Source organism: Canis aureus, chromosome 29 (genome assembly GCF_053574225.1).
Source record: "Canis aureus isolate CA01 chromosome 29, VMU_Caureus_v.1.0, whole genome shotgun sequence".
NCBI lineage: Eukaryota > Metazoa > Chordata > Mammalia > Carnivora > Canidae > Canis > Canis aureus.
The window spans coordinates 24,903,705-24,930,248 of record NC_135639.1 but is presented as its reverse complement, the minus strand read 5'-3'; the positions used below and the strand labels follow the sequence as shown (position 1 = coordinate 24,930,248).

The 26,544-nt window shown below is 38.1% G+C and overlaps 1 long non-coding RNA gene across 5 annotated transcripts; it reads right to left on the bottom strand.

Moving 5' to 3' along the window:
- Nucleotides 1-5,147: 5,147 nt before the first annotated feature.
- Nucleotides 5,148-26,544, bottom strand: LOC144301159 (uncharacterized). Of its 5 annotated transcripts, none has more exons than XR_013367959.1 (4): nucleotides 22,775-26,535; nucleotides 10,561-10,651; nucleotides 9,577-9,893; nucleotides 5,148-7,248 (listed from the first exon to the last, which is right to left on the bottom strand). It is a non-coding gene; the product is annotated as an uncharacterized LOC144301159 (long non-coding RNA). The 5 variants fall into 5 exon arrangements; XR_013367961.1 differs by having other exon boundaries at nucleotides 5,148-7,178; XR_013367958.1 differs by lacking the exon at nucleotides 5,148-7,248 and having other exon boundaries at nucleotides 7,277-9,893; nucleotides 22,775-22,879; nucleotides 23,191-26,544.

Below are 26,544 nucleotides of genomic sequence, written 5' to 3'. Positions count from 1 at the left end.
TGAAAATCATGTCTTATTTTCTGACATGATCATCGACTCAACATTCTAGTGATTATAACAGTCATCTAAAAATTTCCAGACTATTCTTACATTAGTGGTTCCCAACTTGTGTTCTGGGGCCCCTGGTGTTTTAGCCATTTGCCAGAATCAGATGTAAATCATATAATTTAAATTCAGTAAAATTCACCCTTTTTAGTGTCCCATGAGTTTTGATAAATGCATATAGTTGTCTAACTACCACATTCAAGATCTAGAACAATTCTATCACATCCCGAATTCCACTGTGCTCCATTGTAATGCACCCTTATCTCCAGCCCCTGTCAACTACTAATCTGTTTTCTAGTCCTATGGTTTCCCTTTTCCAGGATATCATGTAATGGAATCATACAATACATAGCCTTTTGAACCTGGCTTTTTTGACTCACACCGAAGATTAATCTGTGTTGTGGACATCATTAGTTTGCCTCTTTTTATTACTAAGTAATATTCCATTGTTTGGGTAAAACAATTTTTATACATTCATATTTTGATGGCCATTTGGCTTGTGTCTCATTTTTGTCAATTATTAATAAAGTTGCTTTGGACATTATGTATAGATTTTAAAAAATATTTTATTTATTTATTTGACAGAAAGAGAGAGAGCACAGGGAGGGAGGCAGGCAGTGGGAGAGGGAGGAGCAGACTCCCAGCTGAGCAGGGAGCCAGATGTAGAGCTCCATCCCAGGACCCTGGGATCATGACCCCAGCCAACGGCAGATGCTTAACCAACTGAGCCACCCAGGTGCCCCCATTATGTACAGATTTTGTATGAACGTAAGTTTTTATTTTCTTTGGCAAATACCTATGAGTGGAATGTTGACCTAGATAAATGTAGAATTTGACTTAAGAAACTGACAAATTGTTTTTGAAAATATTTGTACCATTTTGCATTTCCACCAGTCATATATGAGAGTTCTTATTGTTCCACATCTTTGTCAGCTCTTAATATTGTTCATTTATTTGGTTTTAGTCATTTTGATAAATGTGGAGTGATATTGCATCATGCCTTTCTCTGTTGACTAAGATGTGGACCATCATTTCATGTGTTTATTTACCATTCATGTATTTTCTTCGGTGAAGTGTCTGTTCACATTTTTGCCCATTTTCAAATTGGGTTGGTTTCTTGTTACTGAATTTTGAAAATTCTCTACATATTCTTGGCATAAATTCTTTTTGAGATAGGTGTTTTTGCAAATATTTATTTCATCCCAATCTGTGGTTAGGCTTGCCATTTTCTCTTTTCTTTTCTTTTCTTTTCTTTTCTTTTCTTTTCTTTTCTTTTCTTTTCTTTTCTTTTCTTTCTTTCTTTCTTTCTTTCTTTCTTTCTTTCTTTCTTTCTTTCTTTTTTTAAGATTTTATTTATTTATTTGAGAGAGAGAGAGCATGAGTGGGAGGTGGGGGCAGAGTGAGAGACACAAACTCAAGCAGACTCGATGCTGAGCATGGAGCCCAAAGTGGAGCTCAGTCTCACCATCCTGACATTATGACCTGAGCCAAAATCAAGAGTTGGCCACTTAACCAATCGAGACACCCAGGCACCCCTGCTGTCTTTAATTTTACTTATATACAAGCGTACACTATATATATAAAGCATAACCATACATAATTGAATATGTTGTTGGTGTTAATATTTTGAACAAACTGTTGTCTGTTAGATCAATAGGTAATAAGAAAAATAGAGGTTTTAATTTCACGTTCATTTATTCCTTTTTGAATATTCTTCCTTACTTTATGTAGACCTTAATTTCTGACCTATATAATTTTCTTCTTCTGTACAAAACTTCTTTTAACATTTCTTGAAAGGGAAGTCTAGTGGTAATTCATTCTTTCAATTTTTGTTTGTCTGGGAAAGTCCATATTTCTCACTGACCCCTTTTGTTATCATGCTTATAGAAGAGTAGATTGCAGTAATGATATCCAGTCATAATTTCTGTGATCTCATTTGAGACTGGTTCATTGTGCAGATCTGTTTTTTCAGTAGTAACATTAAGTATTTTTTTTTTTTTTTAGCAACATTAAGTATTAAGCATGACATGTGTTCTTTGTTGCAGTATTTAAGCTTTATCTTCTAGGAAAGATGCACACACAGGGTGATTTGTTTTAGAACTATTAATTTCATCTTTCTAATCTACAAAAGAATGCAAATCATTAATAGGGTGGTGAGTGTTAACAGACTTTGGAACTACGAAGAGGATTTGATCAAGGATTTCCAGAGTATTTGGAAGGAGGAGTGGGCAGTACACGTCGACTTATTACCACGACTCTATGCACAGTGTTCTGTATATATAGACTGAGAATGTATTACCTGTTATGGTGGTCATGGTGGTAGCCTCCCAATTCTATTACCAAACTCTTCATCTTAACCCACTGCCCTTGTTAATGATGGATTTAGGAAGGAAATGTGACTCATTTGTGGTTGATTGTACATGAAGAAAGTCTATCTAGGGATTTTTGGGAAAGGCTTATTTCTTATAAGGAGACAAGTGATAACCTTTTCCTTTTTCAGGATGTTGTTATGTCTGGATATGATGTGGAACTGCTAAAACACTATAGCCACAAGAGCACCACAGTGAGGAGATGAGAAATGAAAACATCCTTGTTCCTCATGACAACACCGAGTGTCAGATTAAATAGTCATGGAGCCACCCTATCTCTGGACTCCTTGTATGTTGAGATTATAAACTTCCTTATCATTTAAGGCAATTCGAGTTGGTATTTTCAGCTATTGGAGTTGAAAGCATCCTCACTGATACATAATTGTAAATAATGGTATTCTCCAAACTTAGATGCATAATAAGTAATGATATTGTCTAAATATACACAGATGCTGTTGTGAATAATAAAATGTAAATTCATTTTAAGTGTTAATGAAGTCAAAGTATTCCTCTGGCATTGCCTAATTTTTTTTAAAATATTTTATTTATTTATTCATGAGAGAGAGAGAGAGAGAGAGAGGCAGAGACACAGGCAGAGGGAGAAGCAGGCTCCATGCACGGAGCCTGATCCTGATGTGGGACTCAATCCCAGATTCCGGGATCACGCTGTGGACTGAAAGCAGGCGGTAAACTGCTGAGCCACCCAGGGATCCCCCACATTACCTAATTTTTTAATCAATTGGTTCCAAAGGTACAAATATTATCATGTGGAACTCTGTGAAGTGCTTTGACCTTAAGAAGAGATATTCACATTTCAAAGGTTGAGAGTGAGTCACTCAAATGTAAAGATTCAACTATAGCTCTCTCCTTGTCAAGACCATAAGTACACAAGATTTACAAGTACCAATTCTCTAAAGATGCTAGAATATTTGAGATTAATTTTAGTAAAAATTGGCATACTTTTAATGTTAATACCATAAAATTTTGGAACTCAAGAGGTCTTAGAGATCACCTACAGATAATGAAAAAGAGAAAACTGAGACCCAAAGAAATGAAATATATTATTGAATGTCATTAATGGTAGAGTCAGGATTAAGATGTAGGTTTTTGTTTGCTTGTTTTGCTATGGCTTTTGGGGAAATGTTCAAGAGAGCTGTTTGGGGCTCTTAACCATCCTCACTACTGAGGAGCTTGAAGGATTACCAAACATTGTGGACTAGGCATGTGCCTCTAATATTCTGTGCAGGTTTTAGCAATTCTCAGTGATGAACCTAAGCAGAAAAACCCTGCTCTTCATGATTTTACCATCCATTCATTTGTCTTGGGGGAAAGAAGTAACCTCAGACATTCTACATTCTAACAAGATACTTGAAAGGGCAGGATAGTTAGTGTGGCATAAAATCAAATGTATTTTATAAGGTAATTTTTTGCTATGTACTTTATATTTATCAGACTATGGTTACTTCATCTATATTAAATAAAGCAGCCATAGCTGAAAGAATATGTGAAATGGGGTACTAACACGTAAAAGAAAATGTTATCATTTCTGATTTTCTCAAATCCTCCACCTCTTTGGCCTATAGAGGACTTAAAGTTTTATTTTTTTTAAGATTTTATTTATTCATGAGAAAGAGAGAGAGAGAAAAAGAGAGAGAGAGGCAGAGACATAGGCAGAGGTAGAAGCAGGTTCCATGGAGGGAGCCTGATGTGGGACTTGATCCTGGGACTCCAGGATCACACCCTGTGCTGAAGGCGGCGCTAAATCGCTGAGCCACCCAGGCTGCCCAGACTTGTTTTAAATGGCCAAAAAATGATAAAGATCCAACAACCCAATGCTAAGTATCACTGTTCATCGGGAAAATGAAATATCTATAATGATATATGACCTCACACAAAATAGCTAAAATCAGCAACAGAAAGATTCATTCAACAAAATGAATCTCACACAAAATAGCTAAAATCAGCAACAGAAAGATTCATTCAACAAGTGTTGGTGAGGATGTAGAGAAAGAGGAAACCTCTTGCACTGCTGGTGGGAATGCAAATTGGGGCAGCCAGTAGAAAACAGTGTGCGGGTTCCTCAAAAAGTTAAAAATAGAGCTACATAAGGTCCAGCAATTGCACTACCAGGTATTACCCAATGAATAAAAAAATTCTAGTTCAAAGGGACACATGCACCCCAATGTTTATAGCAGCATTATCTACAATAGCCAAATTATGGAAACAGCCCAAGTGTCTATTGCCTGATGAATGAATGAATAAAGATCTCTCTCTCTCTCTCTCTCTCTCTCTCTCACTCACACACACACACACACACACACACACAGGAATATTACTGAGCCATAAAAAAAGAATGAAAGATTGCCATTTGCAATTACATGGATGGAGCTAAAGAGTATAGTGCTAAGTGAAATAAGTCAGTCAAAGAAAGACAAATGTCATATGATTTCACTGACATATGGAATTTAAGAAACAAATGAGCCAAGGGGAAAAAGAGAGAGAGGGGGGAAGGCAAACCAAGAAACAGACTCTTAACTATATAGAACAAACTGATGGTGACCAGAGGGGAGGTGAGTGGGAGGATGAGAGAAACAGGAGATTGGGATTAAGTAGGGCACTTGATGTGATGAGCACCAGGTATTATATGGAATTGTTGAATCACTATATTATATATGTGAAACTAATACGACATTGCATACTAATTAACTGGAATTTAAATTTAAAAAAGAGAGAGAGGAAGAAAAGAAACATTGTTAAAAAAAATCCAATAGTCCTCTTTTCCCAGAACTGATAAGAAGCAACTTTAATTTCACTATAGTTATTTTATAATAATCTCATGTAACTTGGAAGAGTATCATAAATAAGGTTCAGGTCATCAATAATAATACATTACCATAATTGAAACAACATTTTAATAGGCAATTTTGGAGGGAAGTAGACAATCTAAACACAAAATCTGGAAAAACAATCCTAGACTGAGTAGAGAGATCTGAGTTGATTGCAGCCGTATTGACTTAACTATATATAGAACCTTATACCAACATTCAAGGCTTCCTGTGTTCTTAGCAGTAATCTGTGGCTAGAGAGCCGTGTTCTTGGCAAAGGAAAAACACAAAAGGGGACTTTTCCTTTAAAGGGATAAAAATGCCGCAGGTGTGTGATCTTTGGGTTTCCATTTTTGGTTTGTCTGAGTTAACTCAGACATCTGAGAAAGAGCTGGGAAAGTTAGGTTGTTTATGTAAACCTTAATTTACCTATCAGACTCAGGATTTTTTAGGTTAGAAGAGAGATACAAATGGGTGACTGATGAAAGACAGGAGAGTTTCCTCTGATTCTCAAACAAATGGGGTTGGGAGTTAGGGTAGTGTGGGAGGGAATTTCCATTAGTTCAAGATCTGATAAGTCAAAGGGGATTTTACCACAAAAGCTAGGGAGAGATTTTGAAATATAAAGTTAATTTTGTCAGATCTCACACGGCCAAGAATCCTCACAGCAATTATCTCCTTGTGCTCTCAGAAAAGCCCATCAGACTGCCAGCTTTATTAAAGTCTGCACACTATCCCAGAATACCATCAGGCTTGTTCTAGGAAATATAGGGGAAGAAATGCAGCAATCATTGGCTATTTAGCAAAATCAGCGTAGTGTTAAGCCTGACAATAAAGCTAAAAAGTTTAGGCTTCTTGTGACAACTTGGGCAGGAGGCCTTGCAGGTAGTCCCAGATTTTCTGTCCCCATGTAGAGATGGAGACTGTTTTGCTCCTGGACATCAGTGTCCAGTTAGAGAAAGAAGAATACAAGTCAGAAAAGCTAATCTTACCCTATGGGCAAGACTGGCTGGAACAATTTGGTATCAACAGATCTTCAAGGTCCAATTACAAATTGAATGCCTGTGGACACCATCCTGGTTAGTCTGTTTAATGAAACTGAGGAGCCAATCTTACCTCATTTCCCACATAGGACACTTGACTTGTCCTTTGGAACTCCTCAGCCCCTGCTCATACTCTTTCTGCATCACTAACACTTGAATGCACCTGTTTGTTTTCTTAAAGTCCTTGGAGAAATGGGCTGGGTTTTATCTTTTTTACTCCATTCCCAACACCAAACACAGTACCTATCATATAACAGGCATTCAAAAATCTTCCTGTTTTCCTAAACTCCTGATTTGTATTCCCAACTGGTACCATCTACCTCCATGCACATCCTGTGGGCACTTCAACCTCCACATGCTAAAACCCAGACCTGTCCTGCTACCCTCACCCTCCACCGCATCCCCTTCTCTCGGCCATGTCCCTGATGCTGTATTCATGTTTGTGTCTACAGCCCCTGGTCTGTATCAGGCTCACTGTAGTAGTGAGAAAAGATTCATTCCAAGTGGAATGAGAAATAAGGAAAAAGAGAACACAAGAAGTATGAGGAAGAAAAGTAAAATGCAGAAGGGAGTCATGAAGTAACACAGAAAACAAGAGGAGAAGCAGAGGGAAGAGGAGGATGATACGCAGGAAGGTGAGAAGGATAATTTAGATTGGTTTTCCCTAAATTGGGAGGGATAGGATGCATCTAGAGCCCTCAACAGAAGAGCTAGAACATTCTTCCAATTTCTTCCACTCCCTTCCAGTATTTTCTTAACTGCTTCCAATTTGGGTTAGACTCTCAATGTTTCATGAGCGATACGAGAGAAAGGACTTGTGGGCATGTTTCCACCTCCTCAGCCATTCCTGGATGCACAGATAATATCAGCAGCTGGGCTCTTTTCCACTGTGGAGCCTGATAACAGGTGAAAATAAAGTGTGATTAGACTCTTCATTCTTAACGTAGGAGTTCTTGAGATCAGGCTCTGAAATGAAGATTTGAAACAAAGTTAGGTTTCATTTGCTTTTCCCATGGGGGATGACTCTCTATTTTGCCTTAGGTGGGTTGAAAGGACAAGATCTTGCTTGCTTTTCTGGTCCTAGAGTTTTTACAGTCTTGTAAATTTTTGTATGTTTTCTTTTTGGGTTCTATTGCCAGCTTATTCTAAGTCTGATGCTCTAATCTCTTTGAGTGATGACATGTCATAACTGTAACCCCAAGACATTTTCAGGTAAAGGCAAGATGCAGGCACTCCTTAATTTTATTTGTGGGAGGTACATTCTAGCCCACAGGGAAATGCATAAGAAATATTCAGTCATTGTAAGGAGCTTGGTCAAATCGTGCTGACATTTGGTAGTTGCAAAGTGTGTTTAGATCGGTGAAAAAGAGCATTTTCCAGAGAAATTAAAAATTATCTTTTTTTTCAATGCTTGTTCCCAAAAGAGGTTTAAAGGATTCCTTTGATTTTTTTTTTTAAACCAGTGAAAGCACCTGGTATTCCTAAGGCAGCCATCCTTACATGCTGAGTATCAATCTATACACCCCAGATTCCTGGCATCCCTGGGAGAGGTTTTTCTATTGGAATGGAGAATTTTACTGAAATATAAATGGGAAAGAGTTTGTAAACTAACTCCCTCAGCACATGAGGCATGACGTGAAAACCAGCTACAGGAGGTCCCTTCCTGCTAAAAGTCCTGGCCCAGAGACTTAAAGGATATTCTTTCTTGCAATCTTTTAAACAAAACAGTACAAGTCCTCATAATAATAAATTATTTACATGACAGAAACTCTATTAAAATATTTTGGTATATTTCTGATATAAATGAATATTAAAAAAAAGAACCATTCAGCTTGTTGCCTTCAGGCATGGTGCTCGCAAAGAAATTAGGCAACAGTATAGTTAAGGCTCAGTGGAGTCCCATACAATGCACAGGATTGTCCAAAAAAATTGGAGTTCAGGGGTAAAAATCCTTTTCATGTAAGAAGAACAACACATTCTTTTTTTTTTTTTTTTTTTTTTTTCTTTTAAGTAGGCTCCATACACAGCATGGAGCCCAGTGTGAGGCTCAAACTCACAACCCCAAAATCAAGACCTGAGATGAAATCAACAGCCAGATGCTTAGCCAACTGAGCCACCCAGGTGCCCCAACACATTCATTTTTCTTTTTTTAAGATTGTATTTATTTAATCATGACAGATCCACAGAGAGAGAGGGAGAGAGGCACAGGCACAGGCAGAGGGAGAAGCAGGCTCCATGCAGGGAACCTGATGCGGGACTCGATTCCAGGTCTCCAGGATCTGGCCCTGGGCTAAAGGCGGCGCTAAACCGCTGAGCCACCAGGCTGCCCCATATTCATTTTTAATAAAACAAATGACATCCCCCATACAACAGAAAAAGTGAGTGCACAGTTCAATCTTACATAAGTTGGATATTCCACAAATCATTAACTGCGTGGATGGACACTGCATTCCGTTAACATTGTTTATAGTTGTGCAGCTCTGTTTACCTGAACACACCTGAGAACTTTGTACGTTAAAAGGCAGCTAACAGCATTTGACAGAAAACAGATGCAGCCTCAGGGGCAGAAGCCCTTTGGTATCTCACAGACCTTCTCAGCTACATCTGAACTCCAAGATCACAGTTTATCACTGGGTAAGAATATTTTCAGAAAAGGATAAGTCTATATATTTGCTATTTTATTTTTAAAGATTTTATTTATTTATTTATTTATTTATTTATTTATTTATTTATTTTTTACTAACTGGAATTTAAATAAAAATTTGAAACAACATCAAGAAGAAAGAAAAAGTGGTTTTCTTTTCTTACAGTTCTAAATAATTCCTCATGATCTTGTTGTTTTAATATTCTCCATGGAGAAAAAGCTCATTAAGCCTAGGATCATTAGATGTCAATCTAATCCTTTCCAATGTTTTGGTTTAGTAAAATTCGTATTATAATGAGACCACACGAGTGGTAATTTCTATATAATTTCACTTAAAATGTTGGTAAACTCATCCTGCCTCATGACAACTTTGAATTGCCTTTGATGTTTTTCTTGACTTTGGATTTCATTAGTTCTATTTACAGATTGTGTTTATATGACATGGTTTTTTTGGTTGTTTCTGAACACATTTGGTGTTTCTGCTTTCTCTTCTTCTAATATATAATCAACACTCCTGGTATGTTGTTCTTTTCAATGACTGAAAAGTGGGTTTATCTCTAATCTGGTGCTCATAATCACACATCCAACAAAGTTCACTCTAAGACCAAATTGCAGTCATTAGATTTTCCACATTAGTCCTGAATACTTACTAGCAGCCACCACTATTTGCTTCTTTATGAACGAAGGCAGTTGAGAACAGTTATCTTCCTTTCTAAGTCATTTCTAAGGTGCTACCCTGAGGAAAGCAGGGGGAGGAGCAGAGGGAAAATCTGCCATCCAGACCTCCAGGTTGAATACGGTTGATATTCACATATTAATACATATTAAGGTATATCAAGCCTTTTGAGATGACTGTACCAGGAGTAAGAACTTGCACATCCTGTCTTGAGTCTTGTGTTGATTCAGAGCATGACTCAGTGATCCTCAGTGTGGGGGCTGAGGGTTGATGGTTCATGGCAGGTCCTCCCTGAAACATAATAATAGAATATTGCGCTGGAATATTGACACATCTTCTAACTGGCATAGACAAATGCAAGGTAGGCTATCTCTGAAATTTCAGACCTAGGAAGCAATGTTTTTTGCCCAGTACTTGGCACTAAATCCTTAACTTGATGTTACTTAAACCACTGGCTGATAACATAAAAAGAAATTTATATCCTCTCTGGAAAATAGCTATAGTTATAAAAAAGACAAAATCAACCAGCAATGGGAAAAAATAATCATTATAGAAACTGTATGAAGCTAATAAACTAAATACCAATTTAAATTAAAAATAACATGTAAAATCCATTCTATTATAAAGGTAGATACATGTCATTATGCATTTGTCAAAACCCATAGAATGCACATCACAAAGAATGAACTGCAATGTAAACTATGCACTTCACTTAAGAATAAGTATCATTACTGGCTTACAATTATAACAAATGTATCACACTAATGATGCAAGATGCCAGTCATTGAGGAAACTGGTTGGTAGGGAGAGAAAACGGGGGATATATGGGAACTCTGTACTTCCTGCTCAATTTTTCTATAAACTTAGAAGCGTTCTAAATAATAAAGACTATTAATAAACAATTTTTCATATTCAATGAGTACATATAATATAGCTATGTAGAAATGCTTGTTGCTACCTCAAAACTTTGGAACTTGAAAAACGAATAAATCTTGAAGCATGAAGAGAAAGTTATTGATTCATGGGCTGCTTGTCTTTTGTTTTCATTGCTTTAAAAAAATACACACATACAGAAAGTTACACAAATTATAATAATACAGCTTAATGAATAATCACAAAGCGAACATACCTTCCTAACCACTATCTGGGGCAACAAATAGAACTTCACCAGCCCATAGCAATTCCACTTTTCAGGAACTTTTAGTACCATAAATTAATTCTGTGTGTTTTTGAAATGATTAAGATGGAATTACATGATAATAATCTTTTGTGTATGACTTCTTTGGCTCAACATAAGATCCATATTGTCATGTGTAATGCTGTGCAGCTTCCATTGTATTACATGTTATTTATATATTGACATTTGAATTGTTTCAGTATATGTGCCTCAGAAAGCCAGCACATTTGAATTGTTGCAGACTTTGACTATTATGAAAAATGCTACCACTTTGTTATACATATCTTTTGTTGCACATGTGCACAAAATTCCTCCTGGACCTATACCTTGAAGTGCACTTGCTAGGTTATAGGGTATGTACACATTTAATTTTAGTAACTAATGCTAGGTATTTCACAAGAGTTTACATTCCCACTAGCAGTGTGTAAGAGCTTCAGTTGGTCTGTATTTGATTCAGACTTCCTCTCCCTCTGCTCCCCTACTACACTGACTTCTCTCAAATAAATAAGTAAATCTTTAAAAATAAATAAATAAAAGATCCTTCTTTCTTAGCATATCTCCTTAGTGTTATCTTTATCATAAATCAAGTCTCTACTTCTACATGAGTATATTTTGGACTATGCTTCACTATTATCCATCTCTTTGCTTCGATTCCACAGCGCCTAGATATCAAGATATCTTTTTTTTTTAAAGATTTTATTTATTTATTTGACAGAGAGAAAGAGAAACTGCACGAGTAGGGGAAGCAGCAGGCAGAGGGAGAGGGAGAAGCAGACCTCCTGCTGAGCAGGGAGCACAACACAGGACTTGATTCCTGGGATCGTGACCTGAGCTGAAGGCAAATTCTTAACTAACTGAACTACCCAGGTGCTCTTCAAGATATCTTGATATCAATGAGGTTAATACCTTGTTCTCTTTCTTTAGTTCCTCTTTTTTTTTTTTTTTTTTCCCCAATGCCTCTTGGCCATTTTTGGGTCTTTGCATTTCCACTTAAACTTTACAATGAGCCTGCCATACACATACACAACATCTACTATGAATTTTTAAAAATGGAAATTGCACAAAATCCATATACCAATTTGAGGGAACTCAACATCTTTAAAATGTAGTCTTTCAATTCAGGAGCCTTTGTCTATGTCTCTACTTATTAAGCTCTATGAGTTCTTAGGATGATGTTATACAGCTGTATGTATTTTATAGTTTATATGCTTTACAAACATACTGTTAATATGTTTTAATGGTTATTGTTTATATGCTTATATGTTTTATAAATACAGACTTGATATGTTCCACAATTTTATTTAACATGAATTAGTATTTAACTTTCTCAAATGCTTTTTATTAACCATCTATTTAGATGGTCATATGAATTTTTTTTTCGATCAATACGGTGAACTATGTTGATTATCAAGTGCTAAAATAGCATTATACTCCTGTAATAAACCCATTTTGGTTGTTCTTATACATTTCATGATTTGATTTGTTTAGGAATAAAAAATATTAAGATTCTAATTCCTTAAGTTCAATGTTGATAGAGCATAGAAAAAGATTTTGTGGACTGAAGGATTTATTTCTGGTATGTTTAGCAATATCAGGGCTTATATATCTACAATAAGAAAAAGTTTTCCAGGAAATTCTTCAAAGGGGATTGTAAATTTACTTTGTTTAAAGCTAAGGCTAACCATCGAGCTTTTCTTATAAATCCAACTGTAGTCTGGGTACAGAAGCCTTAGGAAGAAAGATTGTTACTCCTAATTTTTGTTAGGGTGTCCGATTCACTTCATAACAATGAAGCCAGCACTTGAGATAAGAAATTAATAAAAATACAAACAATGAAACTGTTGTGCATGATCCTTCAATGTGAAGCATTACTTGCAAAAATGAAACTGAGTTAAACAGAAGTGTTCATCCAGGCCTTCAGCAGTATGAAGTATCTGGAGAAGCCTAGACTTGGGTCTCAGAATTCATGTCATGTTCTTTGAGCCATTTTATTTGTGTCTGGAGAATGAGATTTCCAAATCCTTTTCTTCCATGTCTCCAAATTAACATGGAAGACTTATTGAGTGGGTAAACATGGAAGAAGTAATACTGGGCCCTATTGTAGAGATGAGGACTGCCCAAGGCTATTCAACGGATGGGCTTTGTGCTGTACTCAGAAATCAGTCATACCAGCCAACACCTAGAAATGTGCTAGACTCACCTACTTATCAAGAACAAGCGTCGATAAGTTACTCTGAGCCTCAGAGAATTTATGAGAGGAAAATGAGTCAAGATTTAGTCATTCATTTTCCAAAGCTTGAGCAGCTACCTTGAACAGCACTGTTCTCTCTTCTTGGGGATGACTAGTACAGAGCATAGGCTAAAGCAGGATGTGTTTCCTCTATGTTCCCAATTCTTCTTACTCTCACTCTTTAGGACATCATCATATATAATGACTCTCAGAGATACAGATGTACTTATCCATTCACAGAGTGTAGCATAAGTGAAGAAGTGTCTAGCAACTTAGATTTCAGTTTTAAAAAAACAATTCTGTATTTTTTAATAAATTTATTTTTTATTGGTGTTCAATTTGCCAACATATAGAATAACACCCGGTGCTCATCCCATCAAGTGCCCCCCTCAGTACCTGTCACCCAGTCACCTCCACCCCTGCCCACCTCCCCTTCCCCCACCCCTAGTTCGTTTCCCAGAGTTAGGAGTCTCTCATGTTCTGTCTCCCTCCCTGATATTTCCCACTCATTTTTTCTTCTTTCCCCTTTATTCCCTTTCACTACCCTTTATATTCCCCAAATGAATGAGACCATACAATGTCCTTCTCCGATTGACTTATTTCACTCAGCATAATATCCTCCAGTTCCATCCACATCGAAGCAATGGTGGGTATTTGTCGTTTCTAATGGCTGAGAAATATTCCGTTGTATACATAAACCACATCTTTTGTATTTTTAAGGCAATATTCCTTCTAATATAATAGGGGATTAGGAGAGGAACACTGGGATTCTCCATGGATAGTTTAGTAAAGTCTAAAGGGTGCCCTAAAATCCAAGACACTAAAGCTTTAGACTATGGGATGCTGGTAATAGCAGACCATGTGCTTCTACTAGTGGTCAAGTATGGTGATGATATGGTGCTCTTGGCAGAACAGAAAAAATAAAGCCATTTTGTCATATGAAATAAGAGCAATAATACTAGCAAGAAAACTGACCAAAGTCTTTAACAAAACAAACAAAAAAAAGCCCCCAAAACTTTTAAAGTTGAATGTTGAATATTTGTTGAATGTTAAAATATTTGTTGAATGTTAAAAAAAAAACACTTAAATCAGTTTACTGATGTTTCTTTTTTTTAAAAAAATATGTTATTTATTTATTCATGAGAGACAGAGAGAGAGAGAGACAGAGACATAGACAGAGAGAAAAGCAGGTTCCATGCAGGGAGCCCGATGTGGGACTTGATCCCGGGACTGTGGGATCACGCCCTGAGCCAAAGGCAGATGCTCAACCACTGAGCCACCCATGAGTCCCACTGATGTTTCTTAATGTTCATTTGCTATGTAGTCCACTAGCAGACACAGAAGTGTTAAGAAGAGTATGTAGAAAAAATTGTAATTGGAACTATCCTATTTCTTTTCTTTTTTTTTTTTTTTTAAAGATTTAACTTATTTATTTGAAAGAGAGAGCATGAGAGTGAGAGAGAGAATGAGAGCACAGTGAGAGAGGGAGAAGCAGACTCCCCACAGAGAAAAGAACCTGATACAGGTCTTGATCTCAGGACCCTGGGATCATGCTCTGAGCTGAGGGCAGATGCTTAATCAACTGAGCCACCCAAGGGCCCTGGAAGCATACTATTTCTTATTTTAATTTTTTTCTGTAAATTTAGAAAAGATCACCTACTTTCAATTTTACTTGTAAAACACCTTGAACCAGCTCACAGAACACCATTGTTCTATTGGAGCACAATTGAGAAAATCTGGCTAAATGAAAGAGACTGAGAAAAGTTCTCTAATCAAGCAGCTCTATTATACTGCCCCTGCCACTTGTCTCCATCTTTAGTTTTAACATAATCACCACCCAGCACTACCATCTTCACCATTATGTGGAGAGTTACTATCCGGCAAGTTCCATATTAAACACCTTATCTGCATCATCATATTTAAGAGAGTAGATATTACCGCATTTGATAAATGAAGAAACACTTTTAGTGAGATTATCATTACTATCCCTCTAAAAGGCAGAGTTGAGATTTAGATCCAGGTATATCTGACTCCTCTGTCTATTCTTTTAACTGCTTCCCTATACTTCCTTCTTTATAACCTGGCATACAGCAACAGGAGTAGAATATAACAACCCATTATATTTTGTAAGCCTGTCAATGAGCTTACAATAAGAAATGTCCTCAGACTCTCTGGATCCCTGTAGACATAGCCATACAGCTAGCATCTGATGATTAAGCTTTTCCCCACATACAGATATTCCAGAATAACTGGATCAGATCAACTGGATCAGATCTAAGCAAGCCTACAAAGAGAACAGATGTTAACTAAACAATTCTATTTTCTAAAATATTTGTGTGATTTGATTCCTGACTCTTTCCAGCAGCTGGTAAATTCTCAAGACAGAAGTAACCTTCAGGTAGTTCATGCTTTTATCTTAGAGTAGTTGTCCCTCAAATATTTCTTGAATTAACAGTTCAGCTTCTCATATTAATTCTTGCCCTTCAAGCAGCTTGGCATGATAAATGAGCAAAGCATCTGGGAATAAATTAAAAGGTTTGGTTGAAGAAACAGGGTTTGGGAACCTAACCTGGGCAAATTGGTTACTCGGTAAATGCTAGAGTGTCTAGAACTACTTCTAAACACGAGTTATCCTCCATATTCTTGGCTTCAAGAATACCCAAGGCATATCTGTGTCCTATAATCAGGGTCATATACTTGTAGAATATATGACAGAATTAGTTGTAAAACAAAACAAAAAAAATGTTGTGGCAGCTGGGTGTCTCATTCAATTAAGTGTCTGATTTATAACTGAGAAATGCTAAACCTGATTAAAGTGTCCGACTCTTGATTTCAGCTCAGGTCATGATCGCAGAGTTCTGGGATTGAGCCCCAAGTCAGGCTTTGCATTCAGCAAGGAGTCTGCTTCTCCTTCTCCCTCTGCTAATGCTCCCTCTCTCAAATAAATAAATTAATTAATTAATAGATAAATAAATAAATAAATAAATAAATAAATAAATAAATAAAAAGATGTTGACTGAAAAGCAAAAAGAAAGATTCTGTCAAGATTGTTGTGAAAACAATGAAATACAGCTCAAATACCATCTTTTTCCCCATGAAACCTTCTTTGACTCAACCTTCTCAGAATTTCCTGAGGACTTTTCCTGTGCCCTTAGCACTTTATCTCCCAATTAAACCCCAAAAACCTGCTAAGCTTTTTGTGCAGATGCTGGGGATACAGAAATCAAAGATGTAGTTCCTATTCTCGAATAACTCATGGTAAAATATGTATTATTTCACAGCTACAGGGGACAGTGAAAGAAGAAGGGCATTTAACTAGCTAGCAGACTAGAGTGAGGAGGAGAATAAAAGGAGAATGTGGGCCACTGGGAAGGAGGTGAGAGCAGGTGGGGATTTTGACCCTTGATCCTAGTCTTGAGGTGGAAATAGGAATTAGGCCTCTGAAGGTGTATTTGTGTGTCTGCACATACACATATGTGCCTATGTCTTCCAGGCAGAAAAACCAAGCAAGATGATCAGGAGAGGAGTCTGGCCTGTTTTGGTAACCACAAGTACATAATTAGAGAAGGCTTGTGTGCAGGGTGTGTGCTGAAAAGTGGCACAGATGAAGCTGGAAAGGTGTGAGTGATTTGTGCCTGGCTTATTTCACTTAGCATAATATTTTAAGGTTGGATAATATTCCATTGTATCCATATACCACATTTTGTTAATCCATTCATCTGCTGATAGTTATTTGGGTCATTTCCACCTTTTGGTTATTATGAATAACATTGCTGTGAATATTGGTATATAAATATCTGTTTGAGTCCCTCCTTCCAATTCTTTGGGGTATATACCATGAAGCGGAATTGCTAGATAATATGTATGTTAGGAAAAAAACCGAACTTGTCTCCTGTGTGTCTCCTTTAGGCAAGTAGTCGGTCCCCAGGTTATCCACAACTTCTGTCCAACTTGGCTACAAATCAGAGGTACCTGTGACCTCCTCCCCCTTGGATTCAACTATCTGCTAGAGCAGCTCACAGAACTCAGGGAAACACTTGTGTTTACCAGTCCATTTATTATTATATATATTTTTAAGATTTTATTTATTTGAAAGAGACAGCATGAGCAGGGGGAGGGGCAAAAGGACAGAATCTCAAGCAGACTCTGAGCTGAGTGAAGAGCTCAACACAGGGCTCAATCTCATGACCCTGAGATCATGACCTGAGCTGACATCATGAGTCAGATGCTCAACCACTTGAGCCAGCCAACTGGTGATGCCCCACTTTACCAGTTTATTAAAGGATATGATATAGGATACAAATGAGATGAATATCCAGATGAAAAGATGCATAGGGCAAGGTCTGGGAGAGTCCTAAGCACAGGAGTTTCTGTTCCTGTGGAGTTGGGATGTGTCATCCTCCTGGTAACATGGTTGTGCTCACCAACCTGGAAACTCTTTGGGATTTTACCCAAACCATTGGGATTTTTACCCATACCATTGGGATTTTAGGGAGGCTTCCTCACATCGACATGATCAATTATTAACTCTGCTTCTAACCCCTCTCCCCTCTCTAGAGAAGTGGTTGGGGAGGAGGTGTCTGAACATTCCAAGCTTCTAGTCACGGCTTGGTCTTTCTGGTAACCACCCCAGTAGTAATTTAAAGGGCACAGTGAAAATTCTGCCTACTGTTAATATTTCCCCATCCCTTGCTCTATTAGGCTGCTACATTATAACTTTCTCTCCTCACTTTGGGATTTTCATTAAATCTTGAACTTTCATAACCTTTTGCATTATGGATTAAATAATCATTTATCCTTAAATTTAACCTTAATCACTTATCCTTATTTATCCTTAAATAATTAATCATTTATCCTTAAATCATTTATCCTTAAACATTCTTAAAATTAATCATTTGTCTTTAAATTTGAATTCATTCAAAACACACTTATTGAGCACCTATGGTAAGCAAGAAACATTAATAAAAGCAAGGGCATGGGTCCCAGAAGATGATAGTACAAGTAGGCAGACTAACCAGGAGTATGTTCTGCAATGGCAGTGGCAGGTAGTGGGAGTTAGCCTGAGGCCCAGGGCTTGGGAGATTGGGACTCTGATGATATGGGAAGGCTGCTGAGAGGAAGGAAAGGTCATTGAAGAAAAAAAATCCTCCACATAGCAAATTTTCTCAGGGCTCATACTGATTGAATCTATGTGATAAATGCTGATGTGCCTAATTTGTCTTTGTAAACTCCTAAAAAAATATATTTACTTTTCCATCTTTAGCACCTCGCACATCTTCCATAGTGTCAGTTTTAATGATTGTTTCTATTGGGAATTTTATCTGTAATTTTAATTTTCTGTGAACTGAGAAGTAGTGGGAACTGGTAATGTCAGGTGTACCAAAATGCACCCAAACTTGAATTAGAAAAACTCAGAGCTTGGAAAGATCACTCGTCTCTCCACAATTCATAGATGAGAAAACTGAGACCATAGAATTTAGTTGAATCTGCCAAAGTCACAAAGCACTTTAGTTGTTAGTAGTAGGGTCAGTAAAGAACTCAGCTGCTCTGATTCAGTCCTATCCCTTGCTACAGCCATACTTCCAGCAGAATGAATGAATCAGAGAAAAACAGTTGTAAACATCAATGTGTATCATTTGTATTCACCTAAATTTGTATTCAAACAAAAATCCTAAATGACTTTCCCATTTTCCCCAATTTAAACTGATAACCCATGATTATGTCATGTTTAAGCAACCTCACCTTCACAATTTGTGACCACAGCCCATTTAATCCCCAATTCACTGCACACAACAAAGAAACTCAACAAAGAAAAGGTTTGGAATGCTAAAGAAAACTGAAGTAAGGTCTGTGGCTTTACGGCCTTACTCATTTAAAATTTTACCTACTGTAAAATTGGGTTATCTAATTTACAAGATATAATCAGTTTTAACCCAATTATTATAATATTGCATCAGTCCTAAGAAAATATAGGCATATCTACAATGCATGTTTACATGTTTATTAATCATTAAATATTGAACTTTCATAACTCTTTTTATTCGATTGTATCAAAGATCTTAAAGAACATGAGGTATGCATTTCTCATTAAGGAAGAAATCAGGACTTTCTCAGAAGATAGCCCCAATCAATGTACCCAGGTTTCTTGGTATTTGATCTGCTATTTGAACCTCAAAACCCAGGTTAAATCATAAAATAACTTGTATTATGGCATAGGCAAGCCTAGTAATCAATAATCTGTTATAAAAAATAGTGTTTTGGGACACCTGGGTGGCTCAGCAGTTGAGCGTCTGCCTTCGGCTCAGGGCATGATCCCAGGATTCAGAATCGAGTCCCACATCGGGCTCCTTGCAGGAAGCCTGCTTTTCCCTCTGCCTGTGTCTCTGCCCGCCCCCCTCTCTGCTTCTCATGAATAAATAAATAAAATCTTTAAAAAAATAGTGTTTTAAATACAAGACTTTTATTCTTTCTTAGGGCAAGAAACATATAGTAAAGATGTCTTCCTCCTTCCTTTTCCTTCTCATTCTTTCCTCTCCTACAGAATTCTTGGCACTGAATTTTGAACTCTTGAGGATGGGTTCAGTTATGAAGGTAGTGATCCAGGAAAGCTTCCTATAATCTTAGCTTGAGCAGTTATTGATGGGTTTATAAAGCTTGCCTTCAGAGCTGCTAAATAGTATGCAAATACTCAATTTTAGCTTTTTAGTACAGACTTATGATGGTCCAACTTATGAATTCTCAACTTTACGATGGTGCAAAAGTGATACGCATTCAGTAGAAACCATGTCAAATTTTGAATTTTGATCTCTACTTTCTTGTGATGCTAAGCAGTGGTGGGGAGCCACAGCTCCTAGTCAGCCATGTAGTCACGAGGGTAAATAACCTATACACTTAAAACTGTTCTGTACTCATACAACCATTCTGTTTTTCCCTTTCAGTACACTATTCAATAAATTAGATGAGATATCCAACACTTTATAATGAAGTAAATGATTTTGGCCAACTGTAGGCTAATGTAAGTGTTCTGAGCACATTTAAGGTAGGCTAGGCTAAGGGAGATTTTTGGTAGGTTAGATGTATTAAATGTATTTTTGACTTAATGATATTTTCACATTACAATGGATTTATCAGGATGTAACTCCACCATAAGTAGAGAGAGATTTGTACTCTCATTAGTCCATATAACTCTAAGCTGTAGTCTTTCAAATCTGTAATAATATGCTATTTTCACTCCTTAAAATCAAGTCACTTCAGGTACTGGCTCACCACATCTACTGTTTGATATCTGTGAATTTCTTTTTCTGAAATGAATTCTCTTCCTGGGAGTTTATTTTGGGAACTTAATCCCATTCTCAGCACAGAAGAATTCTATTTAGGTTGAGGGGATCAGCAAGTCTGATTCTTTCAAATTATAAAAATGGAAATAGTCATGGCAGATTATATTGGTCGGTAAAATTGGTTTGGTTAGGATTGATTCATCCTGAAAATTTGTGACTGAAAATAAATTGCTATCCCTATAGACAGTTATTGGAATGAAACAAAGTCAGCTTCGCATACCTGCAAAACCTAAGGGAAACAGCTCTGGGTGAAGATAATATATACTGGCGAAGCTGCTTTTTTTTAAAAAAGAGGAAATCTTGCCAAAGATTCAAACTCATTCCTTTCAGGGCAACTTAATTGCACAAGCTTTATGTTAATTATTGTTATATTAAAGATTTGGCAGCTTTACAAAAATCTTAAACTTGTATATGCAGGTTTAAAATACCCTATTTCAATGGCTCAGAGTTAGGCTAGGAAAGCATTTCAGATAATGGCAACCTGTAGTAATGCTTTTTTTTTTAAACCTATGGGCAGCTTATAATCTATAGTTCATTGGAATTTGCTTAACAAATGTGGACGTGATTAGTTGCCTGCCTTCCAAAACCCAAACCTGTGTTCTTTGGTTTCATGGCATGCTATCTGCTCAGTGAGAGGCTTTCAAACATCTGAGAAGATCATGTTTGCTGGTGAGTATTATCCCTGCATTTGATCTGAATTCCACTCACAGTAGATCTTTGGTAACATAGAGGTTGAGTTTTCAATATCCAGCATTCATAGAAAGACATAGATTCACAAGTTATAACACAGGGTAAGGAAGAAAGTAAGCAGTGCAATGGAGGTAGATTAAGCCATTATTCCCAGGCATTGTGGAGTACCGGAAAACAACTGAGTGACCTACTCTTGGTTAAAAAAAAAAAAAAAAAAAAAAGATAAAAGGAAAGTTTGTAAATGACCCTAAGAAAAGGATAATTTTTTAAAAGATTTTATTTATTTATTCATGAGAGGCACAGAGAGAGAGAGAGGCAGAGACACAGGCAGAGGGAGAAGCAGGCCCCATGCAGGAGCCTGATGTGGAAATCGATCCTGGAACCCCAGAATTATGCCCTAGGCTGAAGGCAGGTGCTAAACTGCTGAGCCACCCAGGGATCCCCAGAAAAGGATAATTTGACTTAGACCCAGTCACTTACATGGAAAAGTGAAAAATAACTGAGATAACGTAGGTTCTTGATAGCTGCTATAATAATAACCAATGTGGCACATAAGGGGAAATTTGGGAGGTGGGAGGTTTGGGAAGAGTTTGAGTTAAAGGTGTACATTGTTGAAGGAAAAGTATCTGTCTTAATTTTATGTTAATGACATTTAAATAGCTGGGTGAAGTCTTGGAGGACTGGGTCAGGGTGAATGTAGCTATATTCTATGTTTCTTTTCCAGAATCCTATGCATGGGAAACACATATTTTCACTATAAAAAAATAGTGATATAATTTGTCAGTTGAGGGTCACTAGCATCATCACTAAGTTTCACACTTATTTTTTCGGTGGCCACACAGGTGTGATGGAGTGGAGAGCTGGGTAACATCGATGTCACTGACAAGTTAGGCACAGTGTGGGGAACATGGGCATGAGATGGTCTTGGAGCTGCAGGAGAGAGGATCAAGGAAGAGATGCCTTTGCTCAAGCCGTCTCCCCCATCTTTGATTATGCCTCTCCAATGGATCCTCCCTAGAGATTCAGATCTCTTGGTCAGGGGCTCTGCATTCAAGGGGGTTTGGTACTGCTCATGAGGCCCATGATGAAAACCTAAGACATTTCATGTTGCCTTTGAGAGTGGTGGGCAAGGGATGAAGTTTCAATTTAGCAGTCAGATCCTGAGCTAGACCAGAAAATTCCTGGTTATAGGCGGATTCACAGATATTCTCTACTACTATACTTATCATCAAAGTTTGCCAAAGGGTTAGAAGAACAGAAGAAAAAAATCAATAGTGTCCCAGAATATAGTAGAAAGTTACTTTAACTCCTTATTTTCCTGGTACCATTAGACATTCTTGCTTTTCTTTCTAAAAAAACATCACCAGGAAGAAAGCTTTTTGTACTCTCAAGACTGAAACAGTAATGAGAGGTAAGGGTAGAAAATTGCATTGACTTTTTTTTGCCAGCACTTCAAACAGATTTCAATACTGTGGAATTATCTTGGGAGTTGTTATCTCTCAAACTTCAGGTAGTTAAAGATGATTATAAGACATGTTCTGTTGCTTAAGGATTTGCTGACATCTAATGCTTTTTTCTCCAAATGAATGCAGCAGTGACATTTGAGTTAATAAAGGATCTGAGAAAGACGTGGCCTTCAGCTATACTTTTACCATTACCATTCCACAGTCTAACTCCTCTGCCACGACCCTCCCTCCCACATACACCCAGCCTCGTTCCTCACCATTATTAATCTAACCTGAATCACTCTATTCTTCTCCAAGGGAACACACCCCAGTAGCAGCAGTGAATCATAGACGCTCTTGCTTCTCTAGTCTCTAATGGACTTGTCAAAATGCCAGATCTAATATAATAAAAGGACAGGAACTTCATGTAAAAGGAACTTGTTAGGTTCTTGTTTAATATATTACCCTCAATATTAGTTATCATATAAGTTTTCTAGTTGTTTGGTGGTGGACAAGTTTTTATCACACTAATGCTATTGACCCTCCCCATATCTTCACACTCTAAGTAGCCATCCTACTCAGTAAGGCAACCTCTCAGGCATGCCTAGTAGCTAAGTCAAGGGCTCTTTCCTCTTGAGGTAGAAAATAAAAACTGTTCTTGCTTAATGTCACTAAAGAATACTAAGCAGTTTACCCACAAAGGTCATACCTTGATTTAAAAAAAAAGTCTTCAACAGTCTCTACAAGTCAATCAATTATACATTATAAAATTCCATGTGAGATCTTTAAGCAATAGAGAAAAGAAATAGAAATAGTTTGTCAGTTACTCAAAGGGAAATTTATAATATGACAGAGCACTAAAATATATCTTCTTTACCATGGATAGGTCTATGATAATTGAATTCATGGCAGAAGAAATATAGAGGAGACGATTTTCAACTTACATACAAATGTCAGAAGATATTGAAAGCCACTTAAGAGAATTTAGTAGATTTTTCTTGAATGTTATAAATTTGTATTAAGTTTTGTTCAACTTGCCCTAATGGACATTATAAATCAACTTATTCATATGGATTTTATACAATACCTCACCCAATGGGATTTTATTCCTGGTTTTTAAAATGTGTATTTAGGAGCTTACGGGTGGCTAGGTCAGTTAAGTGTCTGCCTTTGGCTCGGATCAAGATCCCAGAGTCCTGGGATTGAGCCCCACATAGGGCTCCCTGCTCCACAGAGAACCTGCTTCTCCCTCTCCCTTGCCTGCCACTCCCCTTGCCTGTCAAATAAATAAAATAGTTTTTAAAAAGTTAAATTTTAAAAAGTCTGTTTATATTTTTAATTGTTAAGCAATAATCTATGGATGCTAGCTCTATTTATATGATATAAAAAAATTGTGTTAATACAGAAAAGTTAATGGAATGGGAGTTAGGTCACCCTGAGATTACAGTTAAGATTTTTAAAATAATGCTACAGCCAAGAATTTTAAAAATAAGTAAATCCAGTGAGATGAACTTTTAAATTGTGGCTTAAACATGTGTGTGTGTTTGCATGGAGAAAGGAAGAGACAATTTTCTTCTTGCTATTAAAAAAATAATAAAAAAGCCTCATAAAGATTATTAGGCCTATGTCATCATTCCACTGACAATAATCACAGACAAGAAGGGAAGAAACATTTTACCACTCCCTAATGAATAACAAAGTAGCTAACAGTAGCCTTGGGTATTGGAGAAATTAAAAAACACACAGGGAAAGCCTGCCTTAGGTTAATATTAATTACTATTATCATTGACTTCTATTGTTCCAATTGTTCTGTATGGTAGAGTAAGGAGTCCTTGCCTTCTGGTTTTCTAGGGCAGTATTTTTCCCAGCCTGAAGTTTCAAGTACCATACAACGTCCAGTGTCACAAACAACAAACTCCTGATAAGCCAAGAGATTTCAGGTGCCTAATGTCATGGAAATAGTTGCTAGGCTTTATCTAAAGGTATAATGAAAACTGTTCTGGGGCTATATTCCAGATCCCTTACACTAAGTTGTGGGTGTAAGGTATGTTTCCACTTGGGTTTGTCTCTGGAGTAAGTGAAATACAAACTTAAATGTGGGAAGGTCATTCAGTTCTAACAACATTGGAGGTTAGAGATGTAGGTCAACAAACGCACATTTCTGGAACACAAATTTTTCTGAATACATATTCTGAAGTTCTTTGAAAATCAGGCCAACACGATCGCATTTAATATACCAGTTCACATAATAAGCAAGTCAGAACATTTCCAAGACAAGATGTTGTTTTCCTTTATGCAGCCAGCAAAAACACAGCTCTAAGCCTGGGCTATCATGATAAAAGGACTGTGGAGCAGCTGATTTTAGAGAATCATAAAAACAACCCAACCTTATGCCCCGAGGTATAGCGAATATGCAGAGTCTGCATTGTGCTTCTAGTGTCAGGACAAATCATTCTGCTCTCTTCAGTGTGAGTAACTGGTGCCAATGGATGAGGAAGGGGAGGAATAAACGTACAGACTGAGACCTGGGGCTTGGTGAGGTGAATAACGCTTGTATCAGAAAATCATGAGTTCTCTTTCATTTTGCAAATACCTTGAGACTGATCTATGTAATTTTTGAAAAACTTAGGAGAAGTGGACTATATATTATTAATTATATATGGAGGCACCAAGTTTTCTGCTGGTTACGGTTTAAATCATGTGGGGTTTTATGGAGTACAGCATCTTTTTTTAAAATCTGGGGAGATAAGTGCAAGGATGAAATAACTGTAGGATGCGTACCTTCCTATCAATTAGGGAATGGTGAATATCATGGTGTATATAAAATAACAACTATCGAGGGCTTCCTACATATCTTGTTTTCGGTGTCTGTGGCGAATGCTCATTTAACCCTCCAATTGCCAGGAGGTCAACGTACTATCACCCCCTATTTTACAGATGAGGAAGCCCAGGCATAGACACTACTTTACAAAGCATATAAAATAATGTCAGGATTTGGACCCAGGCAATTTGCCACCAAGCTTTACGTCCTTCCTCACTGCACTCGGTTGTCTTCAGGTTCCCGATTTCCGACTGCTCAGTCAATCCCTCAGGGCCCTGGCACTTCTGTGCTATGAGGGGTTTGTAGAGAGACCGTATCAACGTTTCCAAAGGCCATTTATGAGGGTTGAAAACACCAGCTCCTTAAAAATCCCCGACTTCCATGTGACTCAGAAATTACGAACCGTCTTTCCCCAAACCCAGGGCTCCGCCCAATTGACTTAACTTTGTTGTTGCACAGCAACAGACCATCGCCACCAGGAAGTGAGGATTATTTCTTTTTTTTCAAACCTTTTATTTATTTATTTTTAAAAGTAATCTCGGGCAGCCCCGGTGGCTCGGCGGTTAGCGCCGCCTTCGGCCCAGGGCGTGACCCTGGGGACGGACCCGGGATCGAGTCCCAAGTCGGGCTCCCTGCGTGGAGCCTGCTTCTCCCTCTGCCTGTGTCTCTGCGTCTCTCATGAATAAGTAAGTAAAATCTTAAAAAAAAAAAAAAAAAGTGTTCGCGGCAGCAAAGGCTGGAGAGGTGCGCAGCCGCACGGGCCTCCTGGAAAGGTCTGACACGTCGGAGTCTCCCCCCGCCTCAGCTGAGCGGACCGTGAACGCCAGCCACGGGCGGCTCCGCGGCTTCGGCCCCGCCGCGTGACACTGCGACGTTAGCTGCGGCGAGCGAGGCCCGAGGGGCCGCGGGGCACGCCCGGGCCTCCTCCCTCACACACAAACACAAAGAAGCCGGGAGGGGAAGGCGAGGCCTGGAACGTCGGCGAGGGAACCCGCCCCCCGCCCCCCCGCATTCCCTCAGAAGCCGCCGCCCCTCCGCCCCATTCCCTCAGCCGTTCCCTCAGAATCCGTCCGTCAGTCATTCAGAAACTCAGCCCGGCCCGCCCCCAACCCTGCGGAGGCTGGCGGCCGCGCGCGCCCTGTGCCGCCGCGCTCCGGCGTTGGGCGGGGCAGAGCGCCGAGCGACTGCCGACCGGGCCAATCACACGTCTCTGCGGGCCCCGCGTGACCCCGCCCGCTTCCG